We start from the raw sequence: 24525 nt of genomic DNA, 5'->3' as shown, positions 1-24525 counted from the left end.
TAAGGAGGCTGCATCTTGACAAAATCAGCAGGGACCCAACATGGGTTAATAAATGTTAAGACTCATGGGTCTCCACCTCATGAAAAACATAAAACCACCAAGAGGAGAAGATGAGAAAAATTTGGATTGGTATGAACAGAATATTGAACTGTGAGGCTAAGGCTTACTCACAGGATGGATAACATCCAATTTCCCATGGTAGGGATGGGATACAACATTTCAACATATTCAGGCATCTCTCTGTAAACACACACGGGCACATTTGCCAGCAGAGAAACACCTGCAAAAAGCAGCAACCCGTTTCCAAGTTAATGCCTTTTGAAAGGTAAAGACATTTGTAAAATTGGCAGGGCTTGTTAACTCAAATTAAAATGATATTTAAATCTAAGAAACTTCTGGAAGACCTGGCAGTGCTAGTAAACTAGGAGTTCTTGTTCTTCTGGGGGTATTTTTTCAACAGAGGATTCAACCACCTTTTCATGTCCTTTCCAGGCACCAAAATCTCTGCTTTTTCCTAAACCCAAAGAGAATGAGCATTTCTAAAAAGCTCAGGTTCACAGCAGCACGGTTGGAAAACTTGGCAATACGTTTTGGTTCTGAGCACTCATCTTGACAAGCAGAAAGCATGGATTTGGCAGAGAAAGTTGGTATTTAAAGCATAAAAGAGCTAGCAGGTGTCAGCAAGCTTCTGCTGCTTTTCCCATTTTGCATTGCACTGTGGTGGTGTTATCAGTGCAATGGTTGCAATTTTCCTGACTCCTGTGAGTCTTGGCCATGAGCTGTTAGACCAAAAAATAAACCTCAGGCAGTGCCTGGAATAGAAACAGAAGTAAATTAACTGTTGGGATGTGTTGTGCTGCATCAAAATTAGCTCCACGTAGAGATTTACCTGCAGCAAATCAAAGGAACTTAATTGGAGTGCAAATGACTCTGAAATCACCCATTTAATAACCAGAGGAGCTTCTGGGTATGTTTTGAAGAAGTGGGAGACCTGACTGCAGAAATGACAATGCAGAACAGGTGTTGCACAAAAATATCTTCAAGAATATTTCTTTGGAAGCAGAGTTCAGCTTTTGATTAGGAAATTTGTAGATTAATAGAATGGTTTGAATTGGAAAAGACCTTAAGAGGTCACCTAATCCAGCAGTGAGCAGGGACATCTACAACTTGATGAGGTTGCTCAGAGCCTCATCCACCCTGACCTTAATATTTCCAGGGTCCAGGAATGGGGCATCTACCAACTCTGAGTATCCTGGCTCTGAGTTTCACCACCCCCCTCATAAAAAATTTCTTCCTTAGATCTGGTCTGAATCTCTTTTAGTTTAAAACCCTCAGACCTTCTGTCACTACAAGCCCTGCTAAAAAGTTTTTCCCCATCTTTCTTATCACCCCCTTTAAGTAGTAAAAGACCCCAATAAGGTCTCCCTGGAGCCTTCTCCTCTCCAGGCTGAACAACCCCAACTTTCTCAGCCTTTCCTCAGAAAGAGCTTCTCGATCCCTTGGATCATTTTGGGGGGCTCCTCTTGACCAGTTCCACCAGATCCAGCTCTTTCTTATTTGTGTCTGTGGCATTTAAGCTCCCATCATCATAAATCAAACCATGAGCAGAGCCCAGGGGGATTCAGCTCAATGAGCATTCAGCCCCCACAGTTCCATGCACATGAAATAATATAATAGGGTAATAGGGTTGGTAAAAGAGTTGCACATTTGGTAATTTAGTAATTAAACATTTAGTAATCATCATAGAATCATCATAGAATCCTAGGGGTTGGAAGGGACCTCGAAAGATCATCTAGTCCAACCCCCCCTGCCAGAGCAGGGCCCCCTAGAGTACATCCCCTAGGAACGTGTCCAGGTGGGTTTTGAATGTCTCCAGTGAAGGAGACTCCACAACCCCCCTGGGCAGCCTGTTCCAGGGCTCCGTCACCCTTACAGTAAAAAAATTTTTTCTGATATTCAACTTGAACCTCCTATGCTCCAATTTACACCCATTACCCCTTGTCCTATCACTGGTCACCACTGAGAAAAGCCTAACTCCATCTCCCTGACACTCACCCCTTACATATTTGAAAACATTGATGAGGTCACCCCTCAGTCTCCTTTTCTCCAAACTAAAGAGCCCCAGCTCCCTCAGCCTTTCCTCATAAGGGAGATGTTCCACTCCCTTAATCATCTCAGTAGCTCTGCGCTGGACTCTTTCAAGCACTTCCCTGTCCTTCTTGAACTGAGGGGCCCAGAACTGGACACAATACTCCAGGTGTGGCCTCACCAATGCAGAATAGAGGGGGAGGAGAACCTCTCTTGACCTACTAACTACACCCTTTCTAATGCACCCCAGGATGCCATTGGCCTTCTTGGCCACAAGGGCACATTGCTGGCTCATTTAGTAATAGGACATCCCCCAAACCAGGGTTTATGGGATGTCCCATTGAGGCTGTAGACATGATGCTGTTTGGGGCTGGAAGGTGGGGGCTAGGTGAAACATCTCAGGGTAGGGATTGGTGCTGAACACTGATATTTAAGCAAATTAATCCTGATTTTAATGATAACCTATTAGTTGCCCCATCAGATATGGCAGATGGGAAATCTTTCCAAGGATCCCTTGTCCTACAGAGCTGTAACGTGACAGTTTGCACACACTGAGGAGAGAGCAGAGCCCCATGCCAGGTGGAATAACAACTGGAAGTGTAATTGTTGCAGAGAGTTTCTTGGCAAGATGATTTCCCCAGAACTCCAAAATCCAGAAGCCAAAATAAAAGCAAACAGCAACAATAAAAGCTACAAAAGCCTGAGGTACTTTAATTTTATTTTTAACGAGTAAATTTACGATTTCCTAAAACTGTTGGGTGACACTATGGTAAGAATTTAAGATAATGAGGCTCTGTTATAAAGTGGGACACTTGTGTGTTACACTCCTGCTACTATGAAAAATAACAACTTTGAAAGCCAGGAGCAATGGAAACCACTGCATGACATTTAAAAAACTCCAAGGTAAACAGATTCTGGAGTTGGATCCATTAACCTCCTCAGCTTAAACTGCATAGAGCTGTTCTTCAACCTGGCAGCCACGGCTCTGAAACCAAGAAAGGGGCTCCAAAACAGATGAGAAACTGAAAAATGTGACTTTCATTTAAACAAAAGTGTTGCAAAAGCTCAGTGCTCTGAAACTTGAAGAGATCCTGGGAAGGTCTGAGAGGTTCTGTACATGTTGCAGGCTCCAGATACCCAACAAAATTTAGTAACACCTTCTTCTTTAGGTCATTTTTAGTGAAAATCAGACAGCTCACTGGAAAGAGTTACTCCAGGGTCTGATGTTACCTTTACAGCTGTGGAGAGAAACAAAGAACAATTGGTCTGAGCTGGTTTGGGGTAAAATGTCTTGAAACTGAGTCAGCCAAGATGCCAGCTGACTATTTCTAAGTGGGAAAGGTCCCTTCCCTCCTCCCACCTGCTCCCATCACCCACTTTTGGGCCAAACATTCCTGCCTCTTACTTTGAGCCTCTTTGGCATCCACCAGATTCCTCCACGGGTCAGGTTAAGGCACTGAAACATCAGAAAATGAAGCAAAGGTGGAGGAGGTAATTATTGTCTGATTTTCTGAGTTAAATAGCTGGGCAGAGAGCTGAAGGAGACCTGGCCAAGCTGCAGAGCTGGGCAGAAAGAAACCTCATCAAGTTCAGCAGAAATGTTTTCCACCAAGGGAGAAATAACCCCAGGTACCAGTCCAGATTAGGGGTTGATCTACTGGGAAGTCGTTCTGGGGAGAAGGACCTGGGAGTTCTGGTGGACGAGAAGCTCTCTCCATGGGCCAGCAGTGTGGCCAATGGCATCTTGGGTGGCATTAAGAAGAAGGAGGACAGAAGGTCAAGGGAGATTCTTCCCCCTCTGCTCTGCCCTAGGGAGGGTACAGCTGGAGTATTGGGTCCAGTTCTGGGCTTCCCAGTACGAGCAAAGAGCTACTGGAAAGAGTCCACCTGAGAGCTACGAAGATGAAGACTGGAGCATCTCTCTTATGAGGGAAGCCTGAGACACCTGGGTCTGATCAGCCTGAAGAGAGGAGATTGAGAGGGGAACTTTTCAGTGCTTATAAATGTCTGAAGGGAAGAGCTCAAGAGCTGGGGACAGATTTTTTTCAGGAGTACCCAGTAAGAGGAAATGGGAACAAGCTGGAACACAAGAAGTTCCACTCAAACAGGAGGAAAAAACTTACTTAGTTTGAAGGTGACAGAGCTTGGAACAGGATGTCCAGAGAGGTGGTGGAGCCTCTTTCTCTGGAGATATTCAAAACCTGCCTGTTTTTTTCTCCAGGTGGATCTGCTTTAACTTGGGAGTTGGACTCAATTATCTCCAAAGTTCTTGTCCAACCTCTACCAGCAGAAGGAATGAGGAAGACAACTTGGCTGACAGGGGTACAAGGAAGGAGCTGGGGCAGTGGTACACAACCTGGTGAGAGGTTTTAGGATGTTGGTTGAAATGTTCCTTCTGCAGTCTACAAGACCCAGCCAACAAAAGTGAGCTGCCAGTCAAGCCCATCCTTCCAACTGTGGCTGGGGTCACAAAAAAACATTTGGACCTTGTGGCTGAAGATGGAATCCTAACAAGAGAAGGTATTTTTTTCTGGCATTTCCTGATTTGCAAAGATTTGATGTTGCAGTCCCATGAACATGACAACGTGGTCACAAGTGAAGAACTTGTGAACAAAAGCAAAGTTTGGCTTCGTAGTGTTCTCATCTTTCATTGCAGATGCTTTTACATTGTCTCTCTTTGTCAAATAATCCTGAAATATATTATTTCTTCAGGCTAAAGTGACAGAGGCTCTTGCAGCTCCAACTAAATCTTTAGAAGCAATTTCTAGGGTAAGAAAAGTTACTATCAAATGGCAATGACAGGAGGGCTGAGGAGAGAGAAAAAAAACTCAAATTCAACCAGAAAATGGAAATTTTCACCCATTCACTGAAAAAAAAAAAAAAAAAAAAAAAAAAATATGCTGGGCAACCCTTAAAAACCATGAATAAGCAAGGAGAGGAAGGAAAAACTTGTGTGTCACCAGGAGAGCAGCCAGGCTGCAGGGCTGTGCTTGTGCTTTCACACCTTAAACTGGAGAATGTGTTGACCAAGGCTTCTTCTCTGGGAGCTGGAAGGGTGATTTGAAGCCACCAGGAAGGATGTGTCCTGGGATTGGCAGAGCACTGGGATGAAGTAAGGTCCCTGGTATGTCCAGCCCCACCTGTTGGACTGAGCATCTCCCAGAGCTGCCAATCCCTTACCAGAAGGGTGACTAATCCGTGCTGGGAACAGAGAACTTTCCAGCAGACTGTCTTGTTTTGTAGTTGCAGACTGAGAGTTGTTGGTATTGTATAAATCTGATGGTTGGGGTCAAGTTTCTTGGGGACCACGATGTCATCACATCTGCTTCAAGTCAGCTCTGACTTCTTGCCATGGATTTAGAGTAAAGCAACCACCTACCTCTTCTGTGCCATCCCTTCTACAACATCAGAGAGTGCTGTGTCAGGCCAAACAACAGGGGAGGGTGTAGAACAAGCCAAAAATCATCACAGAGGAATCCTCTTGTAAGGTTCCCAGCAGGAAATGCTGTGTAGGTGGCCAGCACAAGTTGAAGACCAACCTGTGGAGAGCTTTTCCTACTTCTGCCTCTGCTGATAACTTAAGGTGTGACTTCAGGGGAGTTCTTCAACCCCATTGTGCTTCTGGCCCCTGTTTGATAACCCTTGTGCATCTGAGGGTACAGAGGTGTCAGGGTTTAACCCTGGCCTGGCAATTAAACTGAGTAACAGATTCTCTCTATTAATCTCTCTCTCCTCCCTGATAAAAAAAGGAGAGAGAATAAGGGAGAGAGACTGATGGGTTGGGAACTAAACTACACAGCTTGAATGAAACAGGAATGATAAATAGGAAAAATTACTAAATCTATACAAATCTACAGGAAAATTGATCCCAGGTTCCTCCCCCCTTTCCCCCAATAACTCTCAGGTCACCCCCGAGGCTGCAGGGCAGCCCTGGGAAAGTCCAGGCTGGAATCCTGGGGTCAGGAGCAGTTGGGAGCTGGAGGCAGGAACACACAGATTCAGGCTGGGATGGATCAGGAGCACAGGCAGAGGAAGGGATGGAATCCTCCCAGGATGCTGAAGCAAACAGGGAGAGGGGAAGAAGGGGAAGCAGGAAGGGGTTTGACCCTGGTGATCCCTCAAATTTATGCTGAGTATGAGGTGTATGGGATGGAATCCTCTGTTTGGTCAATTCTGGCATCTCTCTTGTCTGTTCCTCCCCAAAGGAGGTTTCAGGTGGGACCTCTTGATTCCTTCTGGAGGGTAAAATGTTCCTCAGAGCTGAGCAGTGTCCTTGGCTCTGCACACCAGGCTCTGGCTGTAACTCCAACCCTGGAGTGGGACCAGTCCCAGAGCAGCCACTGAACAGAAACTTGCTGTTCATTTCAGCAGTGCAGCTCCTGACAAGAGACTGAGCTGAAAGCAAAAGGACAAGACAGAAAATCCCCTTTATCCTGGCCTAAAGCAGGACAAGAGGAAAAGAGAAAATAATGCAACACTGAGAGAAGGCTCAGAGGCAGCCTGAAGAAAATATCTGACAAATGCACTGGGAACAAGAAAACCTCCTCGGATGGATTAAATTGAAGATGAGGATTAAAATTAAGATGAAGCTCAAACAATCCAGCTTTATGCAGAGGAGTCACTTAAAGAATATTAAGAGTTCAATGACAAGAGAAATGGCAAGAAACAAGCTGTCAGAGAGGACATCCTCTTCTCTTGGTATTTCCTGTAGTTTTGTGCCCATGAGCATCTCTGTGCTGTCATTGCAACACATGTTGAGAGAAGGATGTCAAGCAGACCATGGACAACCCTGGGGAAATTCAAACTAGGCAGAGATAAAAACCTCATCTGTGTTCTTCCGAGCTAAATCCGTCTTTCCTTCCTTATTTTGGAGTTGCATTCCTGCTCTCATCTCTCATCATTTACATAAATTCCACCCAAAATCTTGGCTTTGTAGTTCTGCTCTATCTTAGACATTCCAGAGACTGGCTTCCCACAGACCATTTTGGTGACCATGATTTATTTACTCCTTGTTGGCTTTGGATGTGTTTTTCCCATTATCAGCAATTTTGCCCCAGATGGGAACCAGGTTATCAGGTGACAGCTTGGGACAGCCCTGGGACATGGCTTGTGCACATCTTCCTCATCTGCTGGAATCACAAAACAAGGGTCAGGGTTTTTTTTTAATGCATTTTGACTCCATATACTAAAACCTTAGAGGATGTGCCAGCAACTTGCTACTCGTGAGACAATGCACAGCTTGCTATGGGGAATTTTCTCTTTTATATATATATATATAGCCATGTGAACATGCATCTTTACTTATATGAAGGATGTGGGCAGAGAAGCTTGAAAAAAAAGAAAAAAAAAGAAAAAAAAGGAAGTTTGTGATTTCAGTCTGGATATTTATTGCATCTGGAAGGGAAACACCGAGCTGCCAAAAGTGCTTACACATTATAGTAAATAAAGATTTGTTTAAAAGTCTGGAGATATGAATCCTAGCTATTGCTCCATCAATTACAGTTTATATAGTTTGACTGAGCCTCTTAATCCCATTATCCCTGATGGCTTTCACTCATAAAAAAAAAAAGGACAATGGTGTTCATTCATTCACTGTTGTGAAACACTGGAAGACCTTTGAGCTGAAATAATTGTTGGTGTCTCAGGGAAATCCTATCTGCAAATGTCTCCTTCTAACCCAGGAAAAAATACTTAGTGCTTACACACCCACTAGCAAAAAACCAGCCCCAGCCTGGATGTAGACACAGCCCTGATTTTGGGAAGATCCCTTACTCAGGAGGCAGCAAGAGCCAGGGACAATTCCCGATGGGCACTTTGGATGTAACCATTTTTCTTCTTCTTTGGAGGGAGAGCAAGAAAAGAGTTTCTGTGTGTGGACATGAGTCATGGTGTGTAACTTGGCCTCAGGGCCAGCAGGCAGAGCCTGACATGTTTTACTGACTGCATAATGAAGTGGGAAAAGGAAGGAGAGGGGGTCAGGCATGGGAATTAAATTCCGCGGCCTCGTGTTAAAATGTTGCTGTGATTGCACAGCCCTGGGTTTCACTGACCTTTCCTCTGACCTTGGGCAACACCTTCTGCACTTTGTCCATCCTGCCTCTCGATTGCCTCAGAGAAAGCCCTGGAACTCAGCTGCTGAGCCCAAGAGTCTTTTGTCTCTCCATGTGTCCCAATAATATCATTGCTCTCGTGTTCTACCAGGATGATGGGCAGAGGTTCAAAGGGAGGGAGAACTCCATAGCTCTGTCACCCTGAATCTGCAAGCTTCTCCTCTTCTCACCTCTTCACACCTCTCCCACTTTGCTCCCCAGAAAAATTCTTTACTTGTAGTTTGTCCTTTGCTTTGGGTGCCAACATCCTGCTTCCCCTGTTGCCTGCTGCTTTGTCTCATCCCATCCCCTGGAATGAGAGAAGAAAACTTGATACTGGGGAATGTGCCATGGAGTAGGGAAAGATTCCTCACCATGAGGGTAGTAAAACTCTGGAATAGGTTTCCTAGGGAGGTTGTTGATGCCCCATCCCTGGAAAAGTTCAAGGCCAGGTTGGATGATGCCTTGTGAAACCTGGTCTGGTGGGAGGTGTCCCTGCCCATGCAGAGGTGGGGTTGGATCTTGATGATCTTGAAGGTCCCTTCCAATGACTCTTTGGTTCTATGATGCTCAGATTTGTAGCAAATAAAATACCAATGAGGTCTTCCCTCCTTTTTCTGGGTTACATCACCTTGAACACTTCCTCAGGTACCTCCCATCTCCCCTGCTCCTCCTCTCCTCCTTTTTCTTTGGCTCTCAGGTCTCCATTCCCTCTTCCCAGACACAAGAAGCCACAGCAGCAGCTGGCAGAGCAGAAAAAGGTTTTTCCTCACCAAGGGACCCTTCTACCTTCATCTTCCTCTCCTTTGCTGCAACTCCTGATACGTCCCTAGACTTTTAGCTTCCAGCAAGTCTAAGCCCTGCATCCACCCAGTCAAAGCAGAGTCAATTCCAAAGGGTTCTCCAGTTTCTATTTATAAATCATCCAGGGTATTAATATTATTATTTCTGGGGTTGAAAAAACAGAAGAAACTATGTCCTATTTGTGTAGATTTGCTGTTCTGGAACATTTTGGGTGTTGTTTGCAAACCCACTCACAACCAGCAGAGCAAACCTGTTGTGGCTGCTGCAGAAGGAAGCAGCAAACTCAATTAAAAGTCGAGTCATGATAAATTTTCTGTTGCCATTGGCCAGCAGACTTGGATGGGAGAGCCAGCCAGCTCCAGAGCCAAGAGGAAATCTGACCCAGATGACAGTCTGACTTCCAGTGCCTCGAAAAAAAGGGGCAGCCAGCTCTGTGTGTGTGTGTGTATGTTTCTTTTTTTTTTTTTTAGAACTTTCATACGTTTTGAGAGGGGAATCCAAGCCTCACCAGGCTCCCACTTCTGTGCATAAGAACCAAACACAAAACTTTCTCCTGCTCCTGGCAGGGCTCCAGGAGAAACACCTCAGATGCTCTGTTGTAACTAGGATCCCCTTCTTCTTCAGCCTTCTTTTGTTTTGGTTTGGTTTTTTTTTTTTCCACATTAAATGACCTGAGAGGAACTTGCCTGGGGATGCTTTTTTTCCCCTTTTCCTGAGTTTGTGGCAGCCTGACAGTGGCTCGAGTTAGACTGGGACATGGTGTCTGGTGAATATTCCCAGCTGGGCTGTTCTCCTGAACACATGGCCATAGGTTGATGCCATATTCCAGGATCTGTCCAGTACATCAAGCCATGAGTCTTTTCCCATCATCAAACTGCAGTTTTGCCAAACCTTTCAAAGCTCTGCCAAGCCTCAGCCCCAAGGGTCCGAGCCCCAGATTATGGGGCCAAGTTTTGATCCCTTTTTCTGCCCAAATAACCCCACTCCTGGTGCAGAGGCAAGGTCACTGAATAAGGAGTTGGCTGTAAAGCTGTATGACTTTTAAAGGATTCAGTTATTATTTTATTGAGATGTTTATGGCTGCCATTCAGAAGTGTGATCCCCTCATGCCAGATACAGTAAAAAATAGAGACATAATTCCTATAGCACTCTAATATATATATATATGGATATATATGTGGATGGATGTGTGGGTGTAAAACCAGGAGATGTATTTGAGCCACTGAAATGCTCAGAGGGCTGAGCAGCTCCCTGGGAAGCCAGGCTGAGGGATTGGGGTTGTTCAGCCTGGAGAAGAGGAGGCTCCCAGGTGAGCTCAGAGCAACCTTCCAATATCTGAAGGGGCTCCAAGAAAGCTGGGGGAGGGCTTTGGACACGGGGGGGTAGGGAGAGGACAAGGGAAATGGGTTAAAACTTGGAGAGAAAGGGGAGATTGAGGTTGGACATGGGGGAGAAAATCTTTAATTTGAGGGTGCTGAGCCCCTGGGTGCCCAGGTTGCCCAAGGAAGCTGTGGCTGCCCCATCCCTGGAAGTGTTCCAGGCCAGGTTGGATGGGGCTTGGAGCAACCTGACCTAGTGGGAAGGGTCCCTGCCCAAGCAGGGGATTGGAACTGGATGATCTTTAAGGTCCCTTCCAACCCAAACCATTCTGTGATTCTACAACTAAAAAAATTAAATTTTTTGCATGAAAATACAACAGAGAATGTCAGACAAATTTCATAATTTCAGATTTTCTCTTGCAGACCTGTCTGTCACTTTGTCTTCTTAATACCCTTCTGTGCTCATTTGTTTTTCAGAGCCCAATGATCAGCAGGTGAAGAACTCATCTCCACAGACATGCACCATAAATATGTTTTCTTTAAGATTTTCCTCCATTACAGAACTGAAAACCACCCTCAGCTGTTGTCCAACGAGACTGACATTTACGGAGGGCTTTGGACATGGGGGGGTAGGGAGAGGAGAAGGGAAATGGGTTAAAACTTGGAGAGAAAGGGGAGATTGAGGTTGGAGATGGGGAAGGAATTCTTGAATTTGAGGGTGGTGAGACATTGGCCTCAGCATCTGTGTTAGATAAAAACCTGAGGCTCTGGGGAGACCTTAGAGCAGTCTTCCAGCACCTGAAGAGCCCACAGAAAAGCTGAGGAGGGACAATTTACAAGGGCCTGGAGTGACAGGATGAGGGGGAAGAGTTTCAAAGTGGAAGAGAGGAGATTGAGTTGAGATATTAGGAGGAAATTCTTCCCTGTGAGGGTGCTGAGCCCCTGGGTGCCCAGGTTGCCCAAGGAAGCTGTGGCTGCCCCATCCCTGGCAGTGTTGAAGGTTGGATGGGGCTTGGAGCCCCCTGGGCTGGGGGAGGGGTCCCTGACCATGCAGGGGGTTGGAATTGGATGATCTTGAAGGTCCCTTCCCACCCAAACCATTCCATGATGACATGGGATGCCTGGATTTGAATGCCCATCAGTCATACAGAACTGATACATCTGCTTCCACCAGCAGAAATTTTTATACCTGAAGCTGAAATCTTAAGCTCAGCCCCTGGAGATTTGCTTTTCAGGACTAGTGCACAAGTTTACTTCTGCTTATGCCAAATTTCAGGATGATTTAAACTTCCTGGAACAATACCAGTGCAAAAGTCCATGAGGCACTTAAACCAAGGGCCTTGAAAAAGGGACAGAAAGAGAATGAGCCAGGGGGAGAGGTTGAACAGCTCCATCTCTCTCTGCTTCTCTTGGAAACGTGGACCTGGTGTCACATTTTCATATATAGATCACTGTTGGACATCAGGAAGAAATTCTTCACTTTAAAGGTGCTGAGCCCCTGGCACAGGTTGCCCAGAGAAACTGTGGCTGCCTCATTCCTGGAAGTGTTGAAGGTCCCAGGTTGGATGGGGCTTGGAGCAACCTGGGCTGGTGGGAAGTTTTCTCTAATTTGGCATTAACTGGTCCCTTCCAACCCCAATTTTTTTTGATTCTGGGCAATAAGTTTTTCCAACCCAAACCATTCCGTGATTCTATGATATAAAAAGATAATGTTTCTAGAGCATAAATGGATAGCAAGAGCTAAGTTTTTGCTAGCTAAATATTTTTTCTGGGTAGAAAATGCAGTGCTGTAAAATTGAAACATCCTGCAGAAGATGGTAAATGTACTGATCAGTGTCTACGAATTAAATCATATCAGAACATTTTGGTTTTGCTGTTCTGGTGGGAGGCACTTTAATTCCAGTCAGTTCAATAGTATTTTCCTATTAATGAATTGCTATCTGGGAGCTGTAGTTGAAAATTTCATTCACTCTCGTGGAATGAATTTCCTGGAAGATTTTTCTCATCATCTGCTTATTATAGGGCATGAATTCTTCTGACAGAGTTTTACTTGGGGCATGACAAGAGATGTAATCTGACCATAAAGCTTTCCTTCCACAAAAAGAAAAGGATTCAAACCACTTGGGAGTCTCTACTTGTAACACACCACATCAGACAGACACAGTTTAATGAAGGAAAAAAAAAAAAAAAAAAATCCCAAGCAAAGTTTCATTTCAACAGCTCAGACGAGAACAGTTCGATTTCAGGAAAATTAAAGATGTTTCTTTTCCACTGAGTTTTTGAGACAAACCAGCCCCATTTATTTCACTGAGATTTCTCACAGCTTTTTTTTCCAAGTAAAATTGACAAAAGCTCAATTTCTTCTGCTAATAATGGCTCAAAGCAAAGAGCAGATGGAAACTTCCAAATCTCTGCTGGAGAATTCACCAAATGGGAGTAATATTTTGATGCAAATTAATTCATGTACTCGAATGGCTTCATGGATTCACACCATTACCACCACACAATTTTTTTCTTTCTGTCTGCTTCAACAGAAAGGGTGTTGTCTCCTTTTCAAAGGATAATGACCATCAAATACCCTAAGAAATTATTGTAATCCATGCTGCTAAAACTGGGAATTGTACTGGGTATTTTTTCATCATAGATGCTTAGAGTACAAACATATTCTTTATTATTATTATTATTAATTATTATTATTATTATTATTGCTACTCCTACCAGGTTTAAAATAAAAGGGAGGTATAAAGGGAAGCAGATTAAAACCCAAAATGGCACCAAATCCTTTTTTACTCCTTCCTGCTTCTCATGTTCTTTGATTACCTAACATCAAGCTGGAGCCCCTGCTGCTGTGGAGAGGTTTAGACACAGGAAAATCTCTAATAAACAAACCAGTCTGGAGCTCAGGCTGTGTAGAAAAATGTACTTGCCCTTTTAAAGGATGTTCTTCCACTTTGAAGTCTGTTGCAATTACATTTCTTTAAAAAAAAAAAAAAAAAAATAAAAAAAAAAAATAAATAAAAAGGCAGCAAAGAAATTAATCCTGAAAACTGCCAAATTGCCAGCTCTGCTCTTTGAAGCCCTGGGAGTTTATATTCCCCTCTGAGATTAATGGAAGCAACCTATTGGTCAGGTATTTGGAAAGGGAGGTAAAAGTAGCATCTTTGTCAGGGATATTCATCCAGTGTAAGAGATTATGTGGGAAAAAGCAGCCTCTGCTTATCTAAAAACACTTAGAGGCCATTTCAGGGAGACGAGGTTGTAGATGTTGTTTAATTGCCATAAACTAATTTCCTGGGTCCATTAAGGAGTGAGGGCTTTCTGCTGGGGCAGCCTCCTCATTTCCTACAAATCTGAGAGAGCCTGAGAAGTGGCCTTGGCCTCACAATGCAGCTTCTTGCAAGATTTACATCTCCTCTTCCCCATCCCAGCTCCTAAATCCATCCTGAAGCACCTCTGGATTCCCTCAGCTTTGGGAAGATGGAGCTCACCTTCCCCCAGACTTGCTTTAGGGATGCCAGAGACCTATATCCCAAATTATGGATCAAAGTCCAGCATCCCAAAGGCAGCTGGATGTCACATCCCTTCATTCAAAGGGATGGGGCTGCAGGAGGTGTTTAGCCCTGTCCATAGGGTGCTGCAGCACACGGAAGGGATCTTTAAAGCCAATTTATGGAGACTCCTCCTGTGCCACCAGCCACAACATTGAATAAACCTTGGACTTCCTTCATAAAATCCTTTTTTGCTTCCTTTTTTCCTTTTCCTTTGTTTCTTTTTCTCTTTTTCTCTTTTCCTCTTGTTTTTCTTTTTCTTTTTCTTTCTCTTTTGTAATTTTTCTTTTTCCTTTTCTCCTTTTTCTTTTTTTTTTTCTTTTCTCCTTTTCCTTTTTCTTTTCTCCTTTTTCTTTTCTTTTTCTTTCTCACTCCCTTTTTTTCTTTTCCTTTTTCTTTTCCTTTTTCTTTTTTTTTCTTTCTTTCTCACTCTCTTCTTTTTCTTTTTCTTTTTCTTTTTCTTTTTCTTTTTCTTTTTCTTTTTCTTTTTCTTTTTCTTTTTCTTTTTCTTTTTCTTTTTCTTTTTCTTTTTCTTTTTCTTTTTCTTTTTCTTTTTCTTTTTCTTTCTCTTTTTCTTTTTCTTTTTCTTTTTCTTTTTCTTTTTCTTTTTCCTTTTCCCTTTCTCCTTTTTCTTTTCTTTCTCACTTCCTTTTCCTTTTTCTTTTCCCTTTCCCTTTTCCTTTTCCTTTTCCTTTTTCATAGTAGACTGATCAAAAAGTCCCATTTGATGCAGGACTAGAGAGCTGCAGATTTTGCTGAGCTCTCTTTACAAGGTGTAGAACCTCTGAAACATGAAAGCCACCAGAAGGTCCAGCTTACAACTCAGAGGATTTTCACAGGAAAACAAAGAAAAAGAAAACAACCATTTTTTTTCTGCCAATCTGATCTGGGGAAAAAATCCCTTCTTGACTTCAAGGGTGCTTATTGGCCTGATGAGGAATGTGTGAGCAAGGAACATTCAGCAGACACCTGAGAGATGTTTCTACCACTAAATACACTCTGAATTTACCTGGAGCAGTCCTTGGATGCTTCCAGGGAATTAAAAAAGGGATCCCTTTCCCTTCAAACCATGATATAAGAGGATGCCAAGCCTTTTCTGCCTCCTGAAGGGAAGCAGCAGAAGCTCAGAGGAAGGAGTTTAAGATGATGATCCATCATGCTTTGAAGTCTTCATCCAATCAGATAATTAAATACTCACAAATATTGGCTGTCAATTCCATCCAGTGCCTTTTCATGCTCCTTTTTAAAAACCTGTAGCTCCAGAATTTCACATCAATAATGGCTGGAAACCCAATTTCCAGTCTCAGCCTGTTCAGACTCAAGTCTGTTCCTTCCACATCCTCTGGTTGATGGCTGAACCCCAGGGTCAGTGGGGCCAATGCCATCATTCCCTCTGGGAATCACGTGGGTGTTCAAAACAAACCTCAACCATCTGACTGTGGAGCTGAATTCTGATGCAGAAAGAAAGTTCCTCATTATTCAAGAAGCAGACTGGGCAAAACTGGGCAAATTGTCACGTCCCACCCCACCTCTTTGGGAGTGACATGGACCTGATGGAGAATAATGTGTCAGATATTTTTTGGTAATTCCAGGTGCCCAGGGGAGCACTGGCACTGATTAACTAGAGGTTGAAAGAGCCATGCACACCCCCTGCTCTGCTTGGTGCAGTCATGCAGAGACTTTTAGTGAGTGGTTGACAAGGAAGGAAAAGAGACAAAAGGAGAAAAAGAGGACAAAAGGAGTTTGCCCTCCTTTGCTTGTTAGGATCAAACTGGTTTGTGCCCCACAGCCCTTGGGCTCAGCTACAGGAGAGAGCTCAGGGCAGGGATTGTAAAGGTCCAGGGATCATCCAGGGAGTGGAATCTTCACACCAATCTGCTGGGTCTGGAATGATAAAATCTTTCAGGTTGGAAAAGCCCCTTTGGATCATGGAGTCCAACCCATTCCTACTCTGCAAGGTTCTCCCCTAAACCATATCCACCAACACCACTTCTAAACAACCCTAAAACACATCCAGGGATGGGGACTCCACCACTCTCCAGCCCCTTCCCCACCTCCATTCCCTTCTCTGCACACTCTCCAGACCCTCAATGTCTCTTTTCTGACCCAAAACTGACCCCATTTTTGGGGGTGCAGCCTCAGCAGTGCCCAGCACAGGGGATGCTCCCTGCCCTGCTCCTGCTGCCCACCCCAGTGCTGGTCCCAGCCAGGATGCTGGTGGCCACCTTGGCCACCTGGGCACACACTGGTTTGTATTCAGCTACTGTCATCAAGAATCTCAAGGTCCTTTTCCACTGGGAATCTTTCTTTTCTTGTGAATCAAATCACCAGAACCATTGCTGCCTATTTTCAGATGAAGTCAAGCAAGGGGGTGAATGCAAAACCCCTCAGAAAGCCAAATTATCCCAGGCTCATATGTACCCAAGATGCACCTGATTGCCAAGGTGTGAGAACTGCCAGGCTGTGTTGAAATAAGGTGACCACGATTGACAAGACCCAAAGTGACTCCTCTCACATCCTTAATTGGAACCCAGATAAAATTCAGGATGAAGATCAGAGCTAAGCAGAATTTCAATCTGTCTCCAGACCTGCCTGGGGGAAAGGGCTCGTCTTGTCCCTCTCAGGATTGACCATTCTGGGGCTGCGTGGACCTTTTTTTTTTCTAAATTTATTTTTATTTATTTTATAGAATTAATTTTTAGCTGACTCTTCTTTCCCCCCGTGGCTCTGCTTGGGGTGTGAGGAAAACTGAATTGAGCTGCTGAGGTTGCAGAGGGTGAGGAGCACTTTGATGCTACTCCTACCAGAAGAAGCTGAGATTTGCATCACTTCGTAGTGATGATGAAAATGATGAAGAAGGCACTTGTTGCCCCAAGGAACCTTTTTTTCCCCCAACATTTCAATGTCCAGACCATCTGTGGGAGCCACAGTGGCTGCCAAATGATCCTCCAGGCTCCACTTCTTGAGGAGCCTTGAACTTACCAGCAAATGACAAGGAAAGTGTCAGTGGTTTCACAGCCCTGTAGCCAGAATCTGGTTTATTTCAGACATGATTTCTTTTCTATTTAAAGCCCTTTGCAGTAGATACCAAAATATGATTATTAACTGATGAGAAATATGCTAAAGTCTACGGTGCATTATTAGGGTGTCCTGGGTGGCAACATGGCAAGGATATTCCTGCTATTTTGGGGAGCAGAGCAGCTTGCAAATAACCTTTGTAACCAAATATTTTGTGTGTTTGCACTGAGACAACTGAGCTACAGACCTCTTGCTATCCAGGCTCTAATTAGTCCTTTGCATGATTAAATCCAGCCTGAAATACTTGGATCTTTCAGTTATTCCCAGCATCCAGGTTGTCCTTAATGATCTTCCTGTTCTCTGAATCCTTCCCAGTTGCTCACTGGTGTTTTGGCTCTGGGATCGACAAAGGTCAAGTGCAGCTGGATCAGAACCCTCTTGCTCTGTAACATGAGGATATCCTGGTCCACACAACCCTGAATTTGAATAAATTATTCAGTCAGGCTTATCAAAGGGGAAAATGATGATATTAATAATATTATCCTAACCATGATGACAATAGTAACAGTAGTAAAAAAAGTAGTAAATTCAAATTAGGTCTGCTGGGTTTTGGCAGGGCTGGAGGATGCTAGAAAAAGAACAATGCTTATTGGGATTATGCAAAGCAGGCAGATAATTTAATACAAATGTTCTGGGTTTCTGCCCTCTGGTCAGAAGGAACACATTCTCAGAACTGACAGGGCCATGGTCTCCCAGTCCTGGTTCTTCAGTTTATTTAATGAACTGAATGGCATTAAAAAAAAAAACATCCTCAGGGAAGAGAGAAAGAGAAAAATAGAGACGTCACCAGGTTGAGAGCAATAGCAGCTGATGAAGTGGTAATGATTCTTCTGGAAAAGATGCTGCCATGGAGGATTTCCAGGTATGGGTAAAAGTTTTGAGAAAGTTTTAAGCAGCTGAGTGGTTTAAAAGGGCAAGAAGGGTCTGAGTTACAGTTCCAAGTGAAGCCAAACTATGTCCTGGCTACTCTAAAGTTGATGAAGCCTAAATAGACATAAATCTTTGGACACTTTTTGGAAAGCTCCTCTGGGCAGTAATAATGTCAGCTCTTATTATTAATACCTGGCTTTTCATCAGTAGAATTCAAAAGCCTTTACAAGGGGAGCTCAGTTTCAATATCCTGTCTTTAGAAATGGGGATTTTGAAATACAGGGGAGAAGAAGTTCCTGCTCAGAAAGCCAGAGGGAAAAGGGAGGGAAGAGGACTTTGTATTCTGTGTCCCTGTCCAACACTCTCAGAACTTGCTGTTTGTGTAAAAGAAGAGATCAAATTCTGGGTGGCTCCAGAAATATATCTGAGGACAAGCTTTATTTAATTACCAGTCAGAGAACCGAGGCATGAAATTCCCTCACTCCACCCTTCAGTCTGGCCCTCCACTGACCCAGGAGACCACAGCAAGAGGCAGTTCTCAACATGGGATGTGAGCATTCAAAACAGCCACAAAATTTGTCCAGGGCTGGCTCTCCCTCAGACTATTTCTCAAGAGAGAGGCAAGCAAGAATTTCTTTGATTAATAGAAAAACTGTGACTTTTTTGCAAAGCTTCCCTCCAAATTATTATTAATTTTTTTTCCTGGAGGAGGATGAAGGACCTTGGATTGGGGATGGAGTCCACATCATAGCCCCAAGCCCCTGATCGTTCACACTGCTTGACTCACACTCCAGTTCTGCTCTGACTCTGCTTTAAGTGACAGGTTCCACGTGGATGTGGGAATTGGCCTCCAGAACTACCTGAGATACCAGCATCATGTTCATCTAGTGATGAACCAGGTCCTGGTGCCAGGTATCAGGTGTTTCACTGACTGGGTTTAGGAACCTGCTCCAGGCTGAATCGTCTTCTCCTGTGCAAAGCTCAATGGTTTAAATCTCCAGGTAGGGACAATGACAGTTTCAGAGAGATTGCTTGGACACCTGGATTGATGACAGGGAAGGATCTCAGCACTGGTGAGACCACACCTCAAGTGCTGTGTTCAGTTCTGGGCCCCTCACTCCAAGAAGGACATTGAGGGGCTGGAGGGAGTTGAGAGAAGGGCAAGCAAGTGGGGAAGGGTCTGGAGAAGAAATCTGAGGGGCTTGGGAATGTTGAGTTTGGAGAAGAGGAGGCTGAGAGGAGACCTTCTTGCTGTCTGCAGCTCCCTGAGAGGAGGTTGTAGGGAGGTGGGTGCTGGGCTCTTTGGCCTTGGCTGCAGGGCTTGGGATGCTCATTCCTTTGTTGAGGAGCTCCAAGCCTTGCACTTCCCATCATCCTGACTGCCATCCTTGGGGAAGGGTCTGGAGGACAAATCCTGTGAGGAGAGGCCTTGGGAACTGGGAATATTTAGTTTGGAGAAAATAACTGGGAATTATTTCTATAGATATATTTATATAGAGTATTTATATGGAGAAAAGAATTGGGAATATTTAGCTGGGAGCTCCACAGCTCCCTGAGAGGAGGTTGTAGGGAGGTGGGTGCTGGGCTCTTCTCCCCAGGGAACCATGAGAGGAGCCCAGGGAATGGGCTGAAGTTGCCCCAGGGGAGGTTTAGAGCAAATCTGAGGAAGGATTTCTTTCCTGAGAGAGCAGTCAGGGATTGGAATGGGCTGCCCAGGGAGGTGCTGGAGTCCCCATCCCTGGAGGTGTTTAAAAACTGTGTAGATGAGCCACTTCAGGACATTCTCTGGTGGGCACAGTGATACAGATTTTGAAATATATTTGATTTATTTTATTTGGGGACATAGGGGGAATGCTGACAGATGCTCTGGTGGGCATAGTGAGATATAGATAAACATAAATGTATTTATTTTATTGGTGGGGATGTTGGCGTTTGGATGCAGTGATCTTAGAGGTCTTTTCCAACCATGACAATTCTGTGATGATTCTGTGAAACTTGTATTTCCAGGAATATGAAAGGATTTCTGCTTTACTTCTTAAAGCAGCATCGTGTCACCACAGTGAGCTCTTCCATAAAAAAGAGATTTGCTACCCCAAATTCAACAACCCCCTGCCTACTCAAACTCCTTCCCTTTTACACTTCATGATTATCTTGTTTTTTTCTGTGCTCCCTCCCTTCCCATGGAGAGAAGAAGGAAAAGAAAAAGAAAAAGAAAAAAAAGAAAAAGAAAAAGAAAAAGAAAAAGAAAAAGAAAAAGAAAAAGAAAAAGAAAAAGAAAAGGAAAAAGAAAAAGAAAAAGAAAAAGAAAAAGAAAAAGAAAAAGAAAAAGAAAAAGAAAAAGAAAAAGAAAAAGAAAAAGAAAAAGAAAAAGAAAAAGAAAAAGAAAAAGAAAAAGAAAAAGAAAAAGAAAAAGAAAAGGAAAAAGAAAAAGAAAGAGAAAAAGAAAAAAAAGAAAAAGAAAAAGAAAAAGAAAAAGAAAAAGAAAAAGAAAAAGAAAAAGAAAAAGAAAAAGAAAAAGAAAAAGAAAAAGAAAAAGAAAAAGAAAAAGAAAAAGAAAAAGAAAAAGAAAAAGAAAAAGAAAAAGAAAAAGAAAAAGAAAAAGAAAAAGAAAAAGGAAAAGAAAAAGAAAAAGAAAAAGGAAAAGAAAAAGAAAAGGAAAAAGAAAAAGAAAAAGAAAAGGAAAAGGAAAAGATAAAGGAAAAGGAAAAAGAAAAAGGAAAAGAAAAAAAAAGAAAAATCTATTTTTTCGAATGCAAAAAGATAGATTTGTTTTGTTCAGTAGAGGAAGGATGGGACAGGCTGCTCCTGCTCCCTGTATCTGCATCAAAGAACAAAATAAAAGCAAACCACAGGGTGCACCAAGAAGAGAGCTTTGTAAACTGAGAGAAACCCTTCCCACTCTCTGGTGTTTCATAGCCACGGGCTGGAATTAGAAGCCCACAAAAAAAAAGAGGTTTTTGTGCAGGTTGGGGCATAGAAATAATATTTATCAGCCAAATATTTATCCAAGGTAGAGCTTGAGGATACAGAGGAGCTCAGGCTCTGAGATTGGAGAGGTGAGACCTGCACTTAGTGACAAGACTTGGGCCACCAGAGTCCCCCCAAAACCCCACTGCAGCCTCCCCACTAACACAGCCCCGAGACAATTAAAGTTTCCTATTTTTACTGGTATAGAAATAATATTTATAAGCCAAATATTTATCCAAGGTAGAGCAAGGGGTGATGATACAGAGGAGGAAATGCCATTATTAGCTCAGGCTTTGAGATTGGAGAGGTGAGACCTGCATTTAGTGACAAGACTTGGGCCACCAGAGTCCCCCCAAAACCCCACTGCAGCCTCCCCACAAACGCAGCCCCGAGACAATTAAAATTTCTTATTTTTACTTATTTTCCTGCTTAATTTCTTCCCAGTCCCTGGTGATGGAAGAGGAGGCAATTGACCTGCTAAATCTTCCTTTAGACATTTTTGGGCTGGAATCATCTGTGAGCTCCTAAAAAAAACCACTGCAAAGAGTATCTTATGTCAGAACTCTGATTTGTTCCCTGCTCAAATGACCAAAAATCTATAACTTCAAATGAGTGAATTTACTCCAGATGAAAGGAGGGAGGAAAAGAACATGTACTACCATTGAGTTCTGCTGCTAGCCATTAAACACAGAACCTTCAGTCAATACTAAGTATCTTAGTGAGATCCCTTGATGTAATTATAATTTTATATTTCTTCTCCCATGATTTCCTGTAAAAATTCATCCAGGACAAAAAAAAAAAAAAAAACAACCAAAAAACCTGGAAGAGCATAAGAGAATTTTGACTTTTCCTGGCAACTCTTGAGCCAAAAGTCCAAATGAATACCTAATGAGTGGGAATGTAGCTTGGAGGAGGGTAAAGGGGAAAAAAAGGACATTTTAGCATTAAATGATAGCCACTTGGCTGATAATTGGTTGACATTTAATGGCAGGAGGTGTGGAAGAGACAGCTAAAAATAGAAAGTCTGTTTATCTAGGATTAGATTGTCCAGGCAGAAGTGCAGATAATTTTCTGGTACATCTAAGAAAGCTCAAGAACTGTGATATGATGATCTTGGTCAAGATACAACTTCTGTGGTCCTGAAATAGAAAGTTAAGGAATTCTTTCCTAACAGACTCCAACCCAAATCTCAGAAGATCAGGAATAAAAGAAAAAAAAAAAGAACACACAGAAATTGAAGGCTGGAAGGGACCTTCTAAAATCTCCTCATGCAGTTGTATTCTCTGACACAGATTTAATTTTAATAGATTTGTCTCAGCCCTGCCTTTAGACACTGCCAGAGAAGGAGATTTCAGGACACAAATTAATTTAGTGTTGATAATTTCATATCTAAAGAAAACCTTCTTTAATCACAAATGGAGTCTACTGAGTTTCCCTCAGCAGAAACACAAAATAATTGATTTAACTTCTGCACTTTTGCCCCTGGGAAGATTTATTGGGGGGTTTATAGCCTCGAGGTCTTCCAAGCTTACAACATGAATTCTTTGGCTTTTTATACGTCCAGGATACAGCATCTGATGATGAAAACACTACTTGAAAAGCAGAATTACCCCATGGGTTACTCCTCAGCCAGCTAATAAATCCAAACCACCATTAATTGACATTTTTTAACATGGAATGGTTTGGGTTGGAAGGGGCTTTAAAGCTCATCCAGTTCCAACCCTCCTGCCATGGGCAGGGACACCTCCCCCAGCCCAGGGTGCTCCAAGCCCCATCCAACCTGGCCTTGGACACTTCCAGGGATGGGGCAGCCACAGATTCCTTGGGGCAAACCTCAAACTAAAGAATTTCTTCCCAAAATCTAACCTAATTCTAGATGGAATTGATTCCAATATAGACATCAGTGTCAGTCTTGAATTATTTGAAACTTCCAATGGGATGCAAGGTCCTGATTGAGGGATACTCAAGGTTTTTTCTGAATTAGAGAAAATAATATGGTTTTTCCTTAAGAAAGCAAGACTGGCACCAAGCAGAACCCCAAAACAACAAAACAGAGCAGAACAAAATAATGAAACCTCTGATCCTTACAGGGAATGCCATCTGGGAAGCAGAAGTGATTTTAGAGATTCCAAGACATCAGCAAATTGTGATTTGATGAGATGACACCACACTTCACTGGGCCAGAACAAATGTCATAATTTTTTAATGCTTTGGTAATGAGGTGCAAGGAGAAGTGTACAGCTTTTAAAAAATGAAATGAAGAAATCCTTCACTCGTGGCATCCTGTGAGAAAGTTGCAGATTTTTTCATGAAGATCTGGAGTTTTTCACTTCAAGAATCTCTTTTCCTTTAGCCAGGGCAACTTAGAAGGGGTATTTTTTTGTCTCTAGGAATATTATGATAGTTCATCTGTTTACTGCCCAGTGCCTCTTCCAGAAATACACATATGGCTGGAGAAAAAAGTCCAGAGATCCACTAAGACATGGAATAAATGTGAAACATTTCACACTGCGAATGTGAAGCTGGATTCAGCTTCAGATTCTGACAATTTAATTAAATTTAATTAAAAAAAACCCCAACAACCCAAAAATACAAAAGCACGACAAAAAATTCCCACACCAAGCAAGCAAAACAACAAAAAAGAAAAAAAAAAATCTAAAAAGAAACCAACCCCCCCCAAATAAAAATATATCAAAAAAAATACAAATACAAAAGTGCAAATGAAAAATACACCCAAATAACAAACAAACAAAAAAAAATCACAAACAAACAAAAAAAACCCAAACAAAAAACCTAAGCAACCATCAACAAAAAAAAAAAAACCCCAAAGAAAACCAAAATCTGAATTTCCCTGGCTCTATGCAAGTGAAGAGAAGAGTCAGATTAATTAAACCAAGGTGTCTGATATTATTTGAGATGTCTCAAGGTGTCCTCCCTGGACAGTTTGCCAGCCCAAAGACCCAAGGTCTTCAGCAGGACCTCAATCATATCTGATAAACCCTTAAATCTTCCTCCTGTTCCACCCTCAGGAGGTGCCTTTCCACAGGAGAGAGGAAGCCAGAGAGCTGCATCCATCTGGAGCAGAGGAAAGAGCCTGTAACTGAGATTTATTGTTAAAAATCATTTTTTACTATGTTTATGCATAAATACTACTTAGAAGTACACTGTGTATTCAAGGCCTCTTCAGTCGAGGAGAAAAGAGGTTCTAACAAATCCCAGGGTCTGGAAAGTGGAGCTAAATTAAGAAATTATTAATATGTTTAAGAAATATGGTTATTTATTACTGGAATGATTTGTTAAGGGAAGAGGCAGTTCCCTTGCTTCAGGACTGAATGATTATTCTTGAAGAAGTTGTTACTGGATTCAGCAGGAGTGAAATCATTATTTTTTACCAGATTAGAAGACTGAATTGTCTTGAAGGTCCCTTCCAACCACAAAAAAAAAAATAAAAATCTGGAATTCTATATAACCTCAGACTCCAGTCTCACAAATCCAGTGCTGTGATCACCCCAGGCTCTTTCCAGTCCCAGTTCTGTTGGGCTCAGCCTCCTTTTTCAGAGGTTTTTCTGTCCCACTGGTCCTTCAAGTATATCAAGAAGGTTGTGTTGGGTTTTTTTGGTTTGGTTTTGTGGGGTTTTTATTTTGTTTGTTTGTTTTGGCATTTTGTTTGGTTTTAACTCCAGATAATTAATATTAATTAGTCAAGGGGTAAAAGGGACTTTGTTATTTGATGGTTGGCCCATTCAGCCTGATCTCCTCCAA

The sequence above is a fragment of the Heliangelus exortis genome, chromosome 2, assembly GCF_036169615.1.
Source record: "Heliangelus exortis chromosome 2, bHelExo1.hap1, whole genome shotgun sequence".
Lineage (NCBI taxonomy): Eukaryota > Metazoa > Chordata > Aves > Apodiformes > Trochilidae > Heliangelus > Heliangelus exortis.
The sequence above is the reverse complement of the archived record's forward strand: the minus strand, read 5'-3'. Positions refer to the sequence as shown.